The following is a 16,594-nucleotide window of genomic DNA, read 5'->3' as shown; positions in this document are numbered from 1 at the left end:
CTTCTTGTCAAGTTGAACGTCTCTACCATTCAAATTACCATAGTTTGGTGTCTCAATTCCTCAATTTATGAAGTTCAACTTGTCAAAGCAATCCAAGAGTGGAAAGAGGCAAGAGTGTGGAGCTCAGCAGAGGGTAAAAACCACGTATTGAGTGTAAACATGAGTGTCCTACTCCGAATAATACACATGAGAAGTGTGTTGTGAGGTCTTTATTTTTTTTTTCATAGGTTCATTGATGGCTAACAATGACGGGAACCCCGATCCACAACTAACATTCTGCGTCGATGCACTCACTGGCGTCCTCGCAAGGATTGAACAACGTCTTGATGACCTGGATTCCTGAATTAACTCTTTTTCCCCTAGTCGAAGAGCACGGTCTCAAGAATCTATTCATAATCATTCTAAGGAGTCTGAGGAGGAGACTTCACCCAAATCCTGGTGTAAGACCTGAGCTTAATTAACCGTTTAATTAAGTAATTAATATTGCCCAAATTAGGTTCTGAAATGTTAGAATGAGAATTTGAGGATTTGAATATGATTTTTGGACTCAGTAGGTTTTTCTAAGTTAGAAAATGAGTTTTATGCGAAAAACCATGAAAAACCGCAAACGGGTTCAAGTCTGCCCGGTACTGCGTGAAAAAAAGTGAAAACAGTAAAAAACCTTAGAAAAATATTAGAAGTAAAAAATTGGGCATTAATTTTAAAGGTTTGGCCCGAAGTTGGGCCAAACGGACTAAGAACGCTAACGGGTTGGACCGGGCCCAAGTTGGGCCCAAGCCCAACATATGTAAAGGTCCTTTAAGTGAACCCTTCAGCCACATAAACACCAAAACCCAGCTGAAAAGAGATTGAAGAAGAGAGTGAGGGTTCCATTAAAACACTATTCACTCTTCACTTCAACTCGCGATATCTCGAGCTACGATGCTCTGATTCGTGTGCTGTAAGTGGCTACGCGAAGCTCTTGCCGAGCCCGTTATACGCTTTTTGGCATTGTTTTTACTTAGTTTTTAGTATGATTTAGTTGGTTTTTAGTATATTTTTATTAGTTTTTAAAAAAAATCACATTTCTGGACTTTACTATGAGTTTGTGTGTTTTTCTGTGATTTCAGGTATTTTCTGGCTGAAATTGAGGGAACTGAGCAAAAATCTGATTCAGGTTGAAAAAGGACTGCTGATGCTGTTGGATTCTGACCTTCCTTCACTCAAAGTGGATTTTCTGGAGCTACAGAACTCCAAATGGCACGCTCTAAATTGCGTTGGAAAGTAGACATCCAGGGCTTTCCAGAAATATATAATAGTTGCTCAAGGATAGACGACGTAAACTGGCGTTCAACGCCAGTTCCATGTTGCAGTCTGGCGTCCAGCGCCAGAAACAAGTTACAAGTTGGAGTTCAACACCAGAAACAGGTTACAACCTGGCGTTGAATGCCCAAAACAGCCCCGGCACGTGAGAAGCTTAAATCTCAGCCCCAGCACACACCAAGTGGGCCCCAGAAGTGGATTTCTGCACTATCTATCATAGTTTACTCATTTTCTGTAAACCTAGGTTACTAGTTTAGTATTTAAACAACTTTTAGAGATTTATTTTGGATCTCATGACATTTTAGAACTGAACTTTGTAATCTCTGACGGCATGAGTCTCTAAACTTCATTGTTGGGGGTGAGGAGCTCTGCTGTGTTTCGATGAATTAATGCAACTATTTCTGTTTTCTATTCAAACACGCTTGTTTCTATCTAAGATGTTCATTCGCACTTCAATATGATGGATGTGATGATCCGTGACAGTCATCACCATTCTCAACCTATGAACGCGTGCCTGACAACCACCTCCGTTCTACTTTTGATTGAATGAATATCTCTTGGATTCCTTAATCAGAATCTTCGTGGTATAAGCTAGAATCCATTGGCAGCATTCTTGAGAATCCGGAAAAGGATTCAATGACTGCTCAATTTTCTGTGGTATTCCGAGTAGGATTCAGGGATTCAATGACTGTGACGAGCTTCAAACTCGCGAGTGTTGGGCGTAGTGATAGACGCAAAAGGATCAATGGATCCTATTCTGACATGATCGAGAACCGACAGATGATTAGTCGTGCGGTGACAGCGCACCTGGACCTTTTTCACTGAGAGGACGGATGGTAACTATTGACAACGGTGATCCACCAACACACAGCTTGCCATAGGAGGTACCTTGCGTGCGTGAAGAAGAAGACAGGGAGAAAGCAGAGATTCAGAAGACAAAGCATCTCCAAAACTCCAACATATTCTCCATTACTGCCCTTTGAGGAAACAAAAGAATCTGAGGCTCATCTAGAGACCATAGAGATTCCATTGAACCTCCTTTTACCATTCTTGAGCTCTGATGACTATTCATCTTCTGAAGAAGATGAAGACATTGTTCAAGGGCAAGTTACCCAGTATTTAGGAACAATCATGAAGCTGAATGCCAAGCTATTTAGTAATGAATCTTGGGAGGACGAGCCTCCATTGCTCATTAATAAACTGAATATCTGGGTTCAGCACACTTTACCTCAAAAGAAACAGGATCCTGGTAAATTCCTAATTCCCTGTAACATAGGCACCATGACCTTTAAGAAGGCTCTATGTGACCTGGAGTTAGGGATAAACCTTATACCACTCTCTGTAATAGAGACAAGAATCTCACTAGAGATGGCAGACAAATCAATGAAATAGGCTTATGGATTAGTAGAGGACTTGTTAGTAAAGGTTGAAGGCCTTTACATCCCTACTGATTTTATAATCCTAGACACTGGGAAGGATGAGGATAAATTCATCATCCTTGGAAGACCCTTCCTAGCCATAGCAAAAGATGTGATTGTTGTGCACAGAGGAGAGTTGGTCCTTCAACTGAATGAGGACTACTTTGTATTTAAGACTCAAGGTTCTCCTTCTATAACCATGGAGAGGAAGCATGAAAAGCTTCTCTCACTACAGAGTCAAACAAAGCCCCCACAGTCAAACTCTAAGTTTGGTGATGGGAGGCCACAACCAAACTCTAAGTTTGGTGTTGAACCCCCACATTCAAACTCTAAGTTTGGTGTTGGGAGGTTCCAACAATGCTCTGAACATCTGTGAGGCTCCATGAGAGCTCACTGTCAAGCTATTGACAATAAAGAAGCACTTGTTGGGAGGCAACCTAATGTTATTTAATTATATCTATTTATTTCCCATTGCTATTTTATGTTTTCTTTAGGTTGATGATCATGTGAAGTCACAAAAACTATTGAAAAATCAAAAACAGAATGAAAAATAGCATTAAAAATAGCTCACTCTGGAGGAAGAGCTTACTGGCGTTTAAACGCCAGTAAGAAGCATCAAACTGGCGTTTAACGCCAGAAAGAAGCATCAAGCACCAGACTGGCGTTTAACGCCAGAACAGAACATGGAATTGGCGTTTAACGCCAGAAACAAGCAGCAAGCTGGCGTTTAACACCAGACATGCATTCTAAGGGCGTTTTGCACGCCTAAATAGAGCAGGGATGCTAAGTCCTTGACCCCTCTGGATCTGTGGACCCCACAGGATCCCCACCTACCCTACCTCTTCTTCTTCCTCTTCACACCTTTTCATAACTCACTTCCCCAAATACCCTTCACCAATCACCTCCATACCTCTTCCCTAAATACCCTTAACCACTCACATCCATCCACTCTTCCCCATAAACCCCACCTACCTCCAAAATTCAAATTCTTTTTCCTCCCAAACCCAACCCTAATGGTCGAAACCTACCCTTCCCCCCACCCCTATATAAACCCCTCAACACTACTCCATTTTCACATATTGCAACCACCACTTCTCCCCCTTGGCCGAATACACCTTCTCCCTCCATCACCTCCATTTTCTTCTTCTACTACTTACTTTCTCCTTTTGCTCGGGGACGAGCAAACCTTTTAAGTTTGGTGTGGTAAAAGCATTGCTTTTTGTTTTTCCACAACCATTAATGGCACCTAAGGCCAGAGAAACCTTAAGAAAGAGGAAAGGGAAGGCAATTTTTTCCACCTCTGAGTCATAGGAGATGGAGAGATTCATCTCAAAGGTCTATCAAGACCACTTCTATGAAGTTGTGGCCAAGAAAAAGGTGATCCCTGAGGTCCCTTTTAAGCTCAAAAAGAGCGAATATCCGAAGATCCGACAAGAGATGCCTCAAGGGATGCACTTCCCTCCACAAAACTATTGGGAGCAAATCAACACTTCCCTAGGAGAATTAAGTTCCAACATGGGACAACTAAGGATGGAGCACCAAGAGCACTCCATCATCCTCCATGAGATTAGAGAAGATCAAAGAGCTATGAGGGAGGAGCAACAAAGACAAGGAAGAGACATAGAGGAGCTCAAGAACACCATTGGTTCTTCAAGATGAAGAAGACGCCACCCTCACTAAGATGGACCCGTTCCTTAATCTCCTTGTTCTTATTTTTCTGTTTTTCGTTTACTATGCTTTATATTTATTTATGTTTGTGTCTTTATTACATGATCATTAGTGTTTAAGTGTCTATGTCTAAAAGCTATGAATGTCCTATGAATCCATCACCTCTCTTAAATGAAAACTGTTCTAAAAACAAAAGAACAAGAAGTACATGATTTCGAATTCATCCTTGAAATTAGTTTAATTATTTTAATGTGGTGACAATACTTTTTGTTTTCTGAATGAATGCTTGAACAATGCATATGTCTTTTGAATTTGTTGTTTATGAATGTTAAAATTGTTGGCTCTTGAAAGAATGATGAAAAAGGAAAAATGTTATTTGATAATCTGAAAAATCATAAAAATGATTCTTGAAGCAAGAAAAAGTAGTGAAGAACAAAGCTTGCAGAACAAAGAAAAAAAAAGAGAAAGAAAAAGAAAAAGCAAGCAGAAAAAGCCAGTAGCCCTTAAAACCAAAAGGCAAGGGTAAAAAGGATCCAAGGCTTTGAGCATTAATGGATAGGAGGGCCTAAAGGAATAAAATCCTGGCCTAAGCGGCTAAACCAAGCTGTCCCTAACCATGTGCTTGTGGCGTGAAGGTGTTAAGTGAAAACTTGAGACTGAGCGGTTAAAGTCGAGGTCCAAAGCAAAAAAAGAGTGTGCTTAAGAACCCTGGACACCTCTAACTGGGGACTCTAGCAAAGCTGAGTCACTATCTGAAAAGGTTCACCCAGTTATGTGTCTGTGGTATGTATGTATCCGGTGGTAATACTGGAAAACAAAATGCTTAGGGCCACGGCCAAGACTCAAAGTAGCTGTGTTCAAGAATCAACATACTGAACTAGGAGAATCAATAACACTATCTAAATTCTAAGTTCCTATAGATGCCAATCATTCTGAACTTCAAACGATGAAGCGAGATGCCAAAACTATTCAGAGGCAAAAAGCTACTAAGTCCCGCTAATCTGGTTGGAGCTAAGTTTCATTGATAGTTTGGAATTTATAGTATATTCTCTTCTTTTTATTCTATTTGATTTTCAGTTTATTGGGGACAAGCAACAATTTAAGTTTGGTGTTGTGATGAGCAGATAATTTATACGCTTTTTGGCATTGTTTTTACATAGTTTTTAGTATGATTTGATTTGTTTTTAGCATATTTTTATTAGTTTTTAATTAAAAATCACATTTCTGGACTTTACTATGAGTTTATGTGTTTTTCTGTGATTTCAGGTATTTTCTGGCTGAAATTAAGGGACCTGAGCAAAAATCTGATTCAGAGGCTGAAAAAGGACTGCAGATGCTGTTGGATTCTGACCTCCCTGCACTGAAAGTGGATTTTCTGGAGCTAAGAAAACCCAAATCGTGCGCTCTCAATTGCCTTGGAAAGTAGACATCCAGGGCTTTCCAGAAATATATAATAGTCCATATTTTGCCCAAGTTTAGATGACGCAAACTGGCGTTTAACGCCAGCTTTCTGCCTTATTCTGGCGTTAAACGCCAGAAACAAGTTGCAAAGTAGAGTTAAACGCCAGAAACAAGTTACAAACTGGCGTTCAACTCCAAAAGAAGTCTCTACACATGAAAGCTTCAATGCTCAGCCCAAGCACACACCAAGTGGGCCCCAGAAGTAGATTTCTGCATCATTTACTTATTTTCTGTAACCCTAGCTACTAGTTTAGTATAAAAACTACTGTTAGTAATTTATTTTACATCTTTTGTTCATCTTTTGTTGATCTTTGGTTCATCTTTAGATCACTTTATACACGTTTAGGGGGATGGCCATTCGGCCATGTCTGGACCTTGTTCTTATGTATTTTCAACGGTAGAGTTTCTACACACCATAGATTAAGGTGTGGAGCCCTGCTGTTCCTCATGAATTAATGCAAAGTACTATTATTTTTCTATTCAACTCAAGCCTATTTCTTCTCTAACATATTCATTCGCACACAAGAACATGATGAATGTGATGATTATGTGACGCTCATCACCATTCTCACTTAGAACGCGTGCCTGACAAACACATTCGTTCTACATGAAAGCAAGCTTGAATGCATATCTCTTAGCCTCCTGATTTACGATCAGAGTCTTCGTGGTATAAGCTAGAATTATTGGTGGCCATTCTTGAGATCCGAAAAGTCTAAACCTTATCTATGGTATTCCGAGTAGGATCTGGGAAGGGATGGCTGTGACGACCTTCAAACTCGCGAGTGCTAGGCGTAGTGACAGACGCAAAAGAATCACTGGATCCTATTCTAGCATGATCGAGAACCGACAGATGATTAGCCGTGCGGTGACAGCGCATTTGGACCATTTTCACTGAGAGAACGGGATGTAGCCATTGACAACGGTGATGCCCAATATATAGCTTGCCATAGAAAGAAGTATGAAGGATTGGATGAAGGCAGTAGGAAAGCAGAGGTTCAGAAGGAACACAAGCATCTCCATACACTTATCTGAAATTCTCACCAATGAATTATATAAGTATCTCTATCCTATTTTATATTTTAATTATATTTTAATTATCAACTCACCATAACCATTTGAATCCGCCTGACTGAGATTTGCAAGATGACCATAGCTTGCTTCAAGCCGACAATCTCCGTGGGATCGACCCTTACTCACGTAAGGTTTATTACTTGGACGACCCAGTGCACTTGCTCGTTAGTTGTATTGGAAATTGTGAAAAAGAACTAAGATTATGAACGTGCGTATTAAGTTTTTTAGCGCCGTTACCAAGGAATGAACAATCACGATTTCGTGCACCAGATCACGACCTTAACTACTCAGTCTCAAGCTTTTCACTTGACATCTTCACACAATAAGCATATAGTTAGGGGAGGAAACTCATTTGAATTGTTTAGGCCAAGATTTTGTTTCTTTTAGGCCCTCCTAACCATTAATGCTCAAAGCCTTGGATCCTTTGCTCTTGCCTTTTTGTTTAAAGAGCTAATGACTTTTTGCTCTTGCCTTTTGGTTTAAAGAGCTATTGGCTTTTTTTTCCTTTCTTTTTTTGCTTGCCTCTCTCTCTCTCTCTCTCTCTCTCTCTCTCTTTTCGCATATACATATATATATTTTTTTACTGTTTTTTCTTGCTTCAAGAATCAAATTTTGGATTTTTTAGATTACCAATAATACTTCACTTTTATCATCATTCTTTCAAGAAACAACATTCTTAACTCCAACATCAAACATGCACTGTTCATTTCATGCATTCAGAAAATAAAAGCAATACCACCACATCAAATAATTGACTATTCTTAGTATAAAACTCGAAATCTATATACCTTTACTGCTTCTAAAAAAATCAAAATTTTATTCAAGTTCAATGGGATGATAAGAGGAACATTTTATACCTAATTAAAAAATAGAAACTTAAATCCTAATAATGCTCATGCGATTCTGATATTAAAATACAGAAACTTTAAATAAAGGCTTAAATGCGACTAGTGATAATGTAAATCTAAATATAAGAAACAGTAATTAGAATAGGCACAAAAATAGGGAGGTGGAACTCAACCACCTTAATCATGGTTGATGTGAGGTTCTTTAAGGAATAATTTCTGACGCTTCAGTTCTTCTAGTTCACGCCCCTGCTTCTCTTGTTCCTTGACTAGTTTGCAAAGCATGCTAGTTTGGTCTTTCTGCTCCTCTCTTAATTGATCCAAGGTGATTTGCACTTGTGCAATAGATGCTTCCAGCTAGGTCCAATATTCAATTGAAGGGATCTCTTGTGTTTGCTCAGGCGTCTTCCTTTTGGGTTGGTCATCTAGTAGCCTGGTGCTCTCCATCACTTGCTTGGTGATTGGGCTTTCTACTGGGATAAATGAGTCTCTGTTAACCAAAACTCCAGCCTCCTTGCATAAGCAAAAGATAAGGTTTGGATAGGCCAACTTGGCTTTAGTTGACATCTTGTTTGCAACCTTGTACAGCTCAATGGGGATTACTTGGGGAACTTCCACCTCATTTTCCATCATGATGTAGTGAATCATCACAGCCCTTCTGATGGTGACTTCAGAACGGTTGCTAGTAGGGAGTACGAAACACCCAATGAAATCCAGCCAACCTCTAGCAACTGGTTTAAGATCCAATCTTCTCAATTTATTTTGTTGACCTTTTGTGTTATTGATCCACTGAGTTCCAGGTAGACATATGTCTTCTAGGATTTGATCCAGCTTTGGATTAGCCACCACCTTCCTATTAAAGGATTCTGGATCATCCTTTTGTGGGGGTAATTTAAAGATCTCTCTCATCTTGTCAAGATGAAAATAGAGAGTCTTACCCCAGACCATGGTGCGAAAAGTATGGAACCCTTGTCCATCTTTCTTTTACTTATTTATCATTCACAGATTTGTATAAAATCCATGGATCATTGTTGATCCAACATTGATCTCAGGATCGGCCAGGACTTTCCAGTCTCTCTTTTGAATCTACTCTTGAATCTCCGGGAATTCATCTTCTTTTAATTCAAATCTGGCTTCTGGGATCACTATCCTCTTGCACATTATTTTGTAATAATGTTCTTCATGCTACTTGGTATAGAATTTGAAAAGTTTGAAAATAACTGTTTGATTGTCTTCTTTCTTATTTCTTGAAGTGGGTTTTCCACTTTTTGGAGCCATGAAATTCGAATGGAGTGAGAAGGCAAGGCTCTTTCCATACCAAACTTAAACAGTTTGCTCATCCTCGAGCAAAAGAAAAGAAAGAAGACGAAGAAGAGGAGAGGGATTCAAATTGAGTATGGATGAGGGAGTGTGTGGGGCGAATTTTAAATATAAGGAGGGGAGAGTGGGTTTTCGAAATTAATTAGATAAAAGATAAAGAAGATATGATTCACACTATAGTAAAAGATAAAAAAAGACAAGTTTTAAAATAAAAAAATATGAAAAGATAAAAAGATAAGATAGAAGGTATGAAAAAAATTTAAAGTTTAATAAAAGATTTGAAAAAAATTGCAAAAGATATGAAATTTTGAAAAAATTTTTAAAAAGAATTGAAAAAGATTTGAAAAGATTTTAAATTTGAAAGGGATTTGAAATTGAAAGATGATGGTTGAAAGAATCTTATTTAGAAGATATGATTAAAAAGATAAGATTTGGAAAAGATAAGTTTTGAAAAAGTCAAAAACTTCCGCAACCCTTGCTGGGCGTTGAACGCCCAGAATGCCTTGATTCTGGCGTTCAACACCATCCTTGTGCTCCCTCTGGGCGTTGAACGCCCAGCCAGTGCCTCCTGGCTGGTGTTCAACGCCAGCCTGCTACTCTTCTCTAGGCATTGAATGCCCAGCCAATGCTCCCTTGCTGGTGTTCAACGCCAGCCTTGCTTCCTCCCTTCAGGGCATCGAACGCCAAGCCAGTGCTCCCTGGTTGGCATTAAACGGCAGGTTTGCTGCACCTTGAGGGCGTTCAATGCCCAACCAGTATCCCCTGGCTAGTGTTGAACACCAGTCTTGCTGGCTCTTGGGGGTGTTCAATGCCCCTCTTTTCCTCTTGTCTGGCATTCAACGCCAGTAAGGGCTTTTCCCAGGGTGCTCTGTTTTTAGCTCTGACTGTCTCTGCTTCTGTTTTAACTACTGCACATGATCACAAACCTAATAAAATAATCATGAAAATTAAACTGATATAGTTAAAATATACTTAATGAAAACAAAAATAACTTTAACTATGGTTGGGTTGCCTCCCAACAAGCGCTTCTTTAACGTCACTAGCTTGACGGTACTGTGCTCATGTCAGCAACAGGGTGGATTTTTCTTGCTCAACTTCACCACCCAAGTAATATTTCATTCTCTGGCCATTAACAGTAAATCTTTTGTCAGAGTAATTACTCTGGAGTTCTATATGACCATAGGGTGATACATTAGTGATCAGAAAAGGCCCTGTCCAACATGACTTAGGCTTTCTAGGGAAGAGCTTCAGCCTAGAATTGAAGAGCAGAACTTTCTGTCTAGGTTCAAAGACTCTGTGTAATGGCCCAACTTCCAGCATGTCATGATCCTACTAAAAGTTAAACATTACCAACTTGTTTTCCAAACTTAAGTAATATTTAATAAATATAAGCCTGTTCGTTGTTAACACCTCGCGAATTTTGAGTAATTTTTTTTAAAACAAAAGTAGTTTAGAGTCGCATACATATAGTATAACAACGAAACATGAGTACACACATTCAAGGAATAGTAGAAGGCAATACATAGAATATCACACCATAATAAACATCATAATACAGAAGCAGCTCAGTTATACCAGTAAGGAATTATAACACAGCATCCTTGAGTTAGTGACTCATTTAATATATACACATAAATACATAAGACGTCCCAGGGCCTAGCCTGTCCAAAAGTCCCTAAGCTGGCTCCCAGGCTAGGCTAACTCTATGACATGCCTATTCCCTCTGAGCATGCTAGTACAAGTGAGGGAGACACTCTAAGGTACCATGGTTAGAGTGGACGCCTCAAAGGTATCCTCGTCTCTGATCCAAAAGCCCCTCACAGAAAACCATTGGGCAGGTGATGATTCCTGCTCGCTGGTGCCCCATATGGCTTATTGCTGCCAGAAGAGATATCCTCGAACTCAGGGTCACGTACTATATAATTACGTACACAAGGTGCTGCACAACGGATGTAATACTCGCAGCTACGCACTGAGTCATCGTGGATGTATGGATGATTAATCTCATAGGGCAGGACTCCCGTGTCCATCTGAAGAGGTGTAAGGGGTAAGAACCAGGGAGTTCTTAGTAAGGTCGGGGTTTTTAGTTAGGTCCATTTATAATGTCCGTTTGCAAGTTTCTAAATCCCTTGAAAATCGATGGTTTAACAATCAAATATTCAAAACCTTTTTAATAGAAATCAGTTTATTAACCAGAAATCTAAACTCCTTTTCCAAATATAAGAGTCTTAAAAGTTTTCTAATGGTATGAATGTCCAACTTGTCCCAAGCATAAGTTTAGTTAAGTCTATGCTGTAAGAGTTTGATTTTTCATACTTAACTAGACCATAAACATAATAGAAGTTACCTATGCCGTATAAATGATCATCTTGTTCCAAGCATAGGTTCATTAAGTCTATGCTGAACTAGTCTGATACTTTATACAGAGTTAGACCTCAAATAAACCAGCCATGGCCTTAGGCCCAAACAACTCAATCAACATCCAATCACCACAATCCAAATAATCAGTTACAAACACAATCAAGAGTAGTTACGTCAAATATAGCAGTTAGCAATTAAACAAAATTATTCACATAGGCAAACCAATTAAAATATGCACAAACAAGTATGATGCATGTCTAGTCCTACTGCAGGTAATGAGCTCATTTGTCGGTTTCGATCTGCACCCGACACAATCTGACCCTCCAAGTCAGATAAGGCCTTCCCAGAACTTAATCCCAGACTAAGTACCTTATACCCTCTACCAAGTACTCTCGACTTGTAGGGCTGGTATTTGCTCAAATCTCAATATACCGCAGGTATGCGAATCAAGCCTCTACCAAGCATTCAGCTTGCAGGGCTGGTACATATCTACCGCAGCCTGTCTGGGAAGCAACATCACAATACGGGCGTCCCCGCATAATATTCACAAGCATCGCCTGAAGGCTCATAAGTCACATATAACCATTCTTTCCATCACTCATCAATCATCTTTATCATCTTTCCACAATCATAATTCAAGCATCACAGCATCACAGTGATCTCATTTCTGAGTTCTCTGTTTACTCTGTAGAGTCAAGCACACTGCCATACAACTTTTAACTCCTTTTCTTTCTAACATGTGTGAAAGTTTCTAAATCCTTTTTCATTACCATACATACCTCAATACTTTTTCTTGAACTTTCCTTAGGTGTTTAATAAATAGAATTAAAGAATTCTGGACTCAAAACTGCCTTCCTGAGACTTTTTGGAAAAACTGTCTTTTTATCAATATTTTTTTTATTAATAAAATAATATTATTAATAAAATAATACTAACAATAAAATAATATTTTAATATTAAAATAATAATATTTTATTTAACTTTCAAAAATTGCATTTTGACCCCCAAACTTTTTGGGAATTGCATTTTATCCCCCTTAACTTTTAATATTTGCACTTTGGCCCCTCAACTTTCTATTAGCTAATTTTCAACCCCAAACTTTTTAATAATTGCATTTTCACCCCAAAATCAATAAAATAAACGTTTTCACATCCTTCCAAAATCCAAAAACATTTTTTCAAAAGTTCATCAGATTTCCACTTGATTTTCAGCTAGTTTTTCAATCTTTTCAGTAACCGATTTTTACCTGATTTTTACCAAACCAAAGAGCAGCATTTCAGCCATCAAATACACATCAAATAAGCATCAAATATCAGGAATTTCATGGATGGAAAGCCACATTTTCCAATAGTAACAACAGAAACTTCAAAACCATCATAAACTTGATTTTCAAGCATTAAACAACAAGATTTCATGATCAAACCATCACACAAACACTCAAAATCAAGCCTCAAGAAACAAGATCTAATTTAACACTTCAAGAACACAACCAATCGTTGATTAATTTACCAAACCTTACCTCCTTTGCTGCTGCCAAAAGTTGAGCCAAAAACAAGCTTCCAAAAGCACCTTTATGCCTATTTTAACATCAAAAACAACTTTAGAATTGGTGCACGAAATTGGAAATCACAGTTCTTCACAAATTCGCACAACTAACCAGCAAGTGCACTGGGTCGTCCAAGTAATACCTTATGTGAGTAAGGGTCGATCCCACGGAGATTGTTGGCTTGAAGCAATCTATGGTTATCTTGTAACTCTTAGTCAGGAAAACAATAAAATAATTCACTTATCAAATTTGATTGCAAGGAATAAAAGGGCAGAACACAAATTATACTTGTATGCAATGATGGAGAATATGTTGGAGTTTTGGAGATGCTTTGTCTTCTGAAATTCTGCTTTCCTCTGTTTCTGATTCACGCACGCATGTCCTATTATGGAAAGCTATGTGTTGGTGGATCACCGTTGTCAATGGCTACCATCCATCCTTCCAGTGAAAAGGGTCCAGGTGCGCTGTCACCGCACGGCTAATCATCTGCAGGTTCTCAATCGTACCGGAATAGGATTTACTATCCTTTTGCGTCTGTCACTACGCCCAGCACTCGCGAGTTTGAAGCTCGTCACAGTCATTCAATCCCTGAATCCTACTCGAAATACCACAGACAAGGTTTAGACTTTCCGGATTCTCTTGAATGCCGCCATCAATCTAGCTTAACCACGAAGATTCCGATTAAGAGATCTAAGAGATATTCATTCATTCTACAGTGGAACGTAAGTGGTTGTCAGGCACGCGTTCGTGGAGGAATGATGATGATTGTCATGTTCATCACATTCATATTGAAGTGCGAATGGATATCTTAGATAGGAACACGCATGTTTGAATGGAAAACAGAAATACTTGCATCAGTTCATCGAGACACAACAGAGCTCCTCACCCCCAACAATGGAGTTTAGAGACTCATGCCGTCAAAAGGTACAAAGTTTTGATCTAAAATGTCATGAGATCCAAAATAAGTCTCTAAAAGTTGTTTAAATACTAGACTAGTAAACTAGGTTTACAGAAAATGAGTAAACTAAGATGGATAGTGCAGAAATCCACTTCTGGGGCCCACTTGGTGTGTGCTGGGGCTGAGACTTAAGCTAATCACGTGCATAGGGCTGTTTTGGGCATTCAACGCCAGCTTTGGATCCTTTTCTGGCGTTGAACTCCAACTTGCAACTTGTTTCTGGCGCTGGACGTCAGACTACAACATGGAACTGGCGTTGAACGCCAGTTTACGTCGTCTATCCTTGAGCAAAGTATGGACTATTATATATTGCTGGAAAGCCCTGGATGTTTACTTTCCAACGCAATTGGAAGCGCGCCATTTGGACTTCTGTAGTCCAGAAATTCTATTCCGAGTGCAAAGAGGTCAGAATCCAACAGCATCAGCAGTCCTTTTTCAGCCTGAATCAGATTTTTGCTTAGCTCCCTCAATTTCAGCCAGAAAATACCTAAAATTACAGAAAAATACACAAACTCATAGTAAAGTCCAGAAATATGAATTTTTCCTAGAAACTAATGAAAATAAACTAAAAACTAACTAAAACATACTAAAAACTATATGAAATTAACCCCAAAAAGCATATAAAATATCCGCTCATCACAACACCAAACTTAAACTGTTGCTTGTCCCCAAGCAACTAGATAAATAAAATAGAATATTAATAAGTCAAGAAGCAATAATGTCTCAGAGTTTTTGAGTGAAGCTCAGATTCTAATTAGATGAGCGGGACTAGTAGCTTTTTGCTTCCGAGCAGTTTTGGCACCTCACTTTATCCATTGAAGCTCAGAGTGATTGGCATCTATAGGAACTTAGAATTCAGATAGTGTTATTGATTCTCCTATTTCAGTATGATGATTCTTGAATATAGCTACTTTATGAGTCTTGGCCGTGGCCCTAAGCACTTTGTTTTCCAGTATTACCACCGGATACATAAATGCCACAGACACATAATTGGGTGAACCTTTTTAGATTATGACTCAGCTTTGCTAAAGTCCCCAATTAGAGGTGTCCAGAGTTCTTAAGCACACTCTTCTTTTTGCTTTGGACCTTGACTTTAACCGCTCAGTCTCAAGTTTTCACTTGACACCTTCACGCCACAAGCACATGGTTAGGGACAGCTTGGTTTAGCCGCTTAGGCCATGATTTTATTCCTCTAGGCCCTCCTATCCACTGATGCTCAATGCCTTGGATCCTTTTCATTACCCTTGCCTTTTGGTTTTAAGGGCTATTGGCTTTTTGCTCTTGCCTTTTGGTTTTAAGAGCTTTGGCTTTTTCTGCTTGCTTTCTCTTTTTCTTTCTCTATATTTTTTTTTTCTGCAAGCTTTGTTCTTTGCTGCTTTTTCTTACTTCAAGAATCATTTTTATGATTTTTTAGATTATCAATAACATGTCTCATGTTCATCATTCTTTCAAGAGCCAACATATTTAACAGTCTTAAACATCAAATTCAAAAGACATAGGCACTGTTCAAGCATTCATTCAGAAGACAGAAAGCATTGCCACCACATGTAAATAATTAGAATTTTTTTCTTGTTAAAAACTCAAAATTTATTGCCTCTTATTCTAAAGATCTACTATTTTATTCATGTTTGCTGATGATGAGAAAAATAAATTATAACTTAATTGAAATCAAGATCAAAATAGGTATGCTGATTACTACTACGTATATCTACTTTCTAAGGTAAACTCATATAATGACAACTATCACAGAGTTAAAGCAAAAATTAGAATTTAACAACCTTTGTTCTGGGAAGTGGATGTTCCTCTAATCTGCGGGGTGCTTGGTCCTTCAAGAGATAATTTCTGGCGCTTCAATTCCCTTAAATCACACCCTTGCTCCTCCTGTTCTTTAAGCAAATAGCAAAGAATGGTACTTTTTTCCTTCTGTTCTTTCTTTATTTGTTCCATAGCTTCTTGCATCTTGGTAATAGATGTTTCAAGATACTCCCAGTAGTCAGATTGAGGGATTTCTGGGAGAAATTCCTGTGTTTTCTTCTTGATGGGGTCATCCTGTGCTTGTTGTTTTTCCATTGATGCTTTGGTGATTGACCGCTCAACTGAGATATACTCAGTTATTCCCATCCTTACTCCAGCGTCCTTGTAGAGCATAGAAATCAAGCTTGGATAAGCCAACCTGGCATCTTTGGAATTTTTGTTTGCAATTTTGTAGAATTCAGTTGAAATCAGTTGATGAACTTCCACTTCTTTTCCCATCATGATGCAATGGATCATCACTGCTCTTCTAATAGTGACTTCAGAACGGTTGCTAGTGGGCAGCAGAGAATGCCCAATGAAGTCCAGCCATCCTCTGGCGACTGGTTTGAGATCTTCTCTTTTGAGTTGATTTGGGACACCCTTCGTGCTGGTGGTCCACCTGGCTCCAGGGATACATATATCCTCTATAATCTTATCCAGGCCCTTGTCTGTTCTCATCATTCTCCTATTGAAGGAGTCTGGATCATCTTTCAGCTGAGGTAGCTTTAAGATCTCCCTGATCTTGTCAGGGTAGGTATGAATAATCTTTCCTCTGACTAAGGTCCGATAGTCATAGATAGCAGATCCAGATAGTCTTTGCCTGTCTGTTTGCCACATATTAGCATAGAAC

The sequence above is a fragment of the Arachis ipaensis genome, chromosome B7 (assembly GCF_059453495.1).
Source record: "Arachis ipaensis isolate K30076 ecotype BB chromosome B7, ASM5945349v1, whole genome shotgun sequence".
Taxonomy (NCBI): Eukaryota; Viridiplantae; Streptophyta; class Magnoliopsida; order Fabales; family Fabaceae; genus Arachis; species Arachis ipaensis.
This window is presented reverse-complemented; position numbering follows the sequence as displayed.